Below are 5,208 nucleotides of genomic sequence, written 5' to 3' on the forward strand. Positions count from 1 at the left end.
ACCCCCAGCGTCGCTAAAACCGTCGCTAATAGCGTCGCTATAAGCGTCTCTATAAGCGTCGCTATAGCAGAAGCAGAAAGGAGATGATGCCAATCTTATACATATCATTAATAGATCAATTGAGACGTCTCTATCAAAGTGAAGAAAATTGTCATGATTTCTTAAGCATGTGGAGAGCTCAAGACCGGTGGTTGGCTAAGGAGCCCTCTCAACATCCTGACTTCATTCAAGAAGTTTGGGATGGAGAGAAGATGAGAATTTACCAAGACTTTTGGAATCCTGATGCCCTTTGGTTGGCTCCAGTTGTGTGTCAAAATGACAAGTGCAAGATGACATACCGTGCATTTCCCAGGTGTTTGTCAAGCAAAGAGCTTCTCAGTAGTTGGAATGAAGACACTCCAGCATACGAGTTTGCATGTACCAGGTGTAAAAAACAAATTCGGGGAGAGAGAAAGCTTATCAAAGGAGACCCAAGGAATTTTTCTCTTCTTTTACCTTGGGATGGATTTCAGGCAGCATCAACAACTATGAAGGATAGTGCAGTAGTTGAGGTCACTGTCTGGAATGGAGGAAAACGATCTACTCTAGTTCTATTCCTGTATTGTTTCTTCCCCTCTCAAACAAAGAGTTGGAGAAGAAGCATGGAGACATTCTCTCTTCTTTCCTACAACCCTTGCTTATGGAACTAGAAAGCTTATTTCTAGATGGTTTCGAAGCTAACTATGCCTACAACAAAAGCTGTATTCATCAAGGGCTTCCAGATGACACAACAAAGTTGCGAGGAATCCTAATGATGTGCACTGGGGACCATCCAGCTCAATGTAAGCTGGGACAATTCAAAGATGGCGGAAAGAGCTTTTGTCGACGCTGTAAAGCACATGCAACACTTCAGCAAGATGCAAATGGGTCGAGATATGTGTATGATAATAACAGATTTCAAGCTAGACATCCTCCTCAAGGTCGACATGTAGAAGATATGTGGTCAGGAATCAAACGAGCTAAACGATATCCTACTAAAGAAGGTAAAGAAGATATTCTACGGGATGCAGGTTTGTCTGGACAATCCATTCTCTAGAGATTGTATCACTTATATGCATTTGACCTGTCAAAAGACTTAGTATATGATGCTATGCATGTACTATCTCTGAACTTATTTTAGAAGTACATCAAAAAGTTGATCTCATCTGCTACCACACCAATGAAGCGTGACATCGACAATGCTGTTAAGGAGGTTACAGCTTCCATTCCAAAGCTTATTTTGCACTCTGGGCGATGGCCAAGGAATCCATCGAAGCACTTCAAAATGTTTAAGGCAGAAGAGTGTCAAAAATTTGTACAGTGGTGTCTGCCTCACATTTTAAATGTAGTGCAGGGAATCACAGACGAACAACGTCAACTTGGGATGCTTCTTGTCGATATTGCACATTTCTTTTTCAATTTCTCTAGAAGGAAAGGATGGTCATTGAGCGATATCCAAACGTGTCACTCTCTATTATCATCATGGAGAATATTGTCGGAACAATACGAGGGTCCCAATAGCTCCCCTTTGGAGCATGTGGCAGGTATATAAGACTCTCTCAAGTTTATTGTCTCAAAGGGATTTTATTAAGTGCTTGATTATTATAGTATTGACTAAGTGATGCTTGCATTACTACTGTGTATAGGTAGTGGAGAGATGCTTGACGATATCTTACGCCATGGCTCTCATGATTGCTTTTGGTGCTTCTCTTTTGAGAGGAGCATATCAGGCTACTTAAGCATTCCAACTAACAATAAAGCCAATGAGATATCCTATACGAATTTTCATAGTCGCATCTTGTTTACAAATACATGGAAGCAATTAGAGATCGAAAAGGACGGGCTATTGTGTGAAAATAGATATCTGCAAGCTCTTCACTCTTGCTTACTTTCACCTCAAGGTTGGAACTTTGATGAATTGTCAAATCTTGAGTGTCATAATTCGCATTCTTTGTGTGCCTTTCTTGCAACGTCAGAGAAGCAAGCTCGAGAGATATGGAGTAGTGCAATTCGGCTTGGGCAACCTTATGCTTGTAAAGCTTTGCTTAATAGAAATGGAATAGTTATTGGACAAAGATTGAGAAAAATTCCTTTCTTATTATGTTCCAATGAAAAAGAATCGATCAAGATCCTATCAAGTGGATATCCATGCTCCTATGGATATGAGTATTCCAAGGTTTTTGTAGATGAAGTGAAGTACACTCTAGGAGATTATCTGGTAGTAGCTAAAGATCTCGACTCAAAATTTTATGGGAGGCTATCTAAAATATTTTCACTGGAGCAAGGAGGAGTTGTGATTGTGTTTGTCACAGTGGAGGCCATTGTGGAAAGCTTTGATGGTATTGATGATGTTTCTGGAATGTTCATCCTACACAAAAGTAAGAGGAATCATTGTGTGCTAGTGATACTACCAGTCCACTGTATTTGCTGGAAGTGTTTTTTTAATTCAAGGAGCAAGAGTTGATATGGACATCCTACTTGAAGTTAGTGGTTCTGATCAACGTCATCGTCTAGTGCTTCCAATGGGGCTAGGATGTGTTCCTCCTTGGCCAGAGGAGGGTGACATTGTAATTGCTAAGAGACTTGCAACTACAACAATAGAAGCTTTGGGGCATAGTGTTGCTGTAACCAATAAGAAAGCATTGCTATACTGGAAAGGTGATCATCATGAAGAAACTTTTTGGGTTGATTGGAAATTCATCTTCTCTATTCTGATACCTGGAACCAACTAAGTAAGTCTTGTTAAATACTATGTAAGTGATTCATGAAAATTCTTTTACTAATGTATGACTTGTCTTGCAGGTATCCAAAAGCATGGACGGGCGATACAATGCATCACATATGGATTGATGGGACTTATTACAAGTTTTCAAATTGTTTTATTTAGATTGAAAGAAATAAGGGTTTCGATTATATGTAGATGTGTCCTTTCGTTGTATAGGAATTCAAATTTCTCTTTTAAGGATTATTGATCAAAGCTTGTATTTGATGACACAAGCTATTTAAAAGTTAATTGTTTTGTGTATTACTAGTCAGATTGGAGTTTTTATGAAGCTCTCTTATAGTAGTTATGTTGTTTGTCACTCTATTTTTTTTTGGCAATCGACAATATGTATCAAGTGAGAAATGAAGAGGTAAAATGTACTTTTAAAATAATCTTCTTGCTTATTTAAGAGGTTAAATATGCAGTCTTTGTGTGTTATGAGAGAGTGATAAAGTAGGCAAACATCCAAATATCTATTTCACAATGTTACTATGTTACGGGCATATGGTAAGCAATGATAACAACCTTCCAAATTATACACTATAGTAACTCTTAAAAAGTGTAGTCAACCATAAAGAAAGCAATCCATAAATATATCATGTATCAAGCACGTAGTATTGATTATATAATAAAATTACCACGTGATTGTCTTTGAATACCATATTCATCACCATGGAAGCCATATGCTATGATACCAATTATATTTCTCCTTAAGTGAGCTAGTAGTCTATAGCATTATAGTAACAATCTCAAGCTACCTATAAGAGCTAAGCGATTGGTCTTGAACTCAGAAATTTCTACTCAACATGGAATTTTTGCATGCACATGCAAGTGTGGGTGTGTGTCTTTGCACACACACACAGAGAGAGAGAGAGAGAGAGAGAGAGAGAGAGAGAGAGAGAGAGAGAGAGAGAGAGAGATTTGTAGCTTATTTTCTTGTTTATAATGTAACTCTATGATTAATAACACCAAAAAATTTAGTATCTAATTGTTTTGTCATAAACTATCATGTATAAAAGCTTAGTTGTGTGTTATTATTCTACACTATTTCTAAACTTGATCAAATTTACTACAAACAGGAGTGTCACTATTTCTACATGGAAAAAAACTCTCAAAAATTTCCATGTGGAAATGGAGATATATATGATGCTCCACTCTATTATTTCTATTTGGGAAAAAAACCTCCCTCAAAGATTTCCATGTGGAAATGAAGATATACTCGGTTGATGAAAGTGGAGAAAAAAAAACATGTTAGAAAGTTAAATTTCCACTTTGGATATTTATTACCATAAGGGAAAAATTTCCCAAATGGAACAATTACATATTATTATATGAGAATAAAAAATTTCTCATCAGAAATACTCCGATTTCATGATGGGAAAGATGTTTCCTTTATGAAAATAATTTCTCCACGTTAGAAACTCATTAGGGAATTTGTCATGAAGTTCTTGTGAGAGAGAGAGAGACATAGATAACATGTGTGAGTGCAAGAGATGGGAGGGAATGATTGCCGCTATGTTCTATTGCTCGAGTTGTGTGCTATGTGTTGAGATATTGGCGAGTTTGTGTTGTTAAGGTGCATATAGCTAGGCGGGTGTAGTCAGGAATTGTGCAAATTATGAGCTTACTAGTAAAGCCATATAGAAAGTACAGTGTGTTTGAGTCTATCCGAGTGGCTTGGGGTGCTGGATATCTGCTGGGCTATATATAGAGAGGCATCTAGTTTGTGTATTGTGTGTGTTCCCATTTCCCCCATTCCAATGTGTAATCTCACCTACAAATTTTGAGGTTTACTTCTAAATTCTAGATTTGTAGTTGAGAAAGCATACATAGTAAAGATAATTACATATCAAAGGGGAGGCATACAATCATCATCATACATGCAATTTGAGAAATTTGAATATAAAACCATTCAAATATAGTAAATTTGTCTCCACAATTCTATCATATGTAGGTATTTTAAACTTCATTTTGTTGTTGGATTCTCTAAGATCCCTTGATCGCAACCTCCACATTTAGTAAAAACCTTCAAATTTAAAGACAAATCCCCAAATTTTATAGGCAAATTTTAAGAAAATCATGTAAAGACCTTCAAGTTTATGAAAAAGAACAATATGTATATGAGTACTCGAAAAAAGGCTAGGTCTAGTGTAATCCCACCTACAAATTTTAAATTCTAGATTTGAAGGTGAGGAAACCCATGAAGTTTATAGAAGCTTAGTGTAAAAACACTCAATTAAACTAAATCTAGAGACTCATCTTAGATTTTCTAAGATTTTGGAAAAAAGCACTATGTATCGAGTGCAAAAAAAACTTCGGTTTGGTGTAATTTCACCTACAAATTTTGAGAATTATCTCTAAATTATAATTTGAAGGTGAGAATGCTACAAAGCTCATAGGGAAAACCTAGGTTTAATGTAATCCCA

The 5,208-nt window shown here is 36.6% G+C and overlaps 1 pseudogene; it reads left to right on the forward strand.

The window, feature by feature from the left end:
• The first annotated feature begins 1,198 nt into the window (after nt 1-1,198).
• Nucleotides 1,199-2,868, forward strand: LOC147453003 (uncharacterized; annotated as a pseudogene).
• The last annotated feature ends 2,340 nt before the right edge of the window (nt 2,869-5,208 follow it).

The sequence above is a fragment of the Adiantum capillus-veneris genome, chromosome 8 (genome assembly GCF_014529385.1).
Source record: "Adiantum capillus-veneris isolate H3 chromosome 8, ASM1452938v2, whole genome shotgun sequence".
Taxonomy (NCBI): Eukaryota; Viridiplantae; Streptophyta; class Polypodiopsida; order Polypodiales; family Pteridaceae; genus Adiantum; species Adiantum capillus-veneris.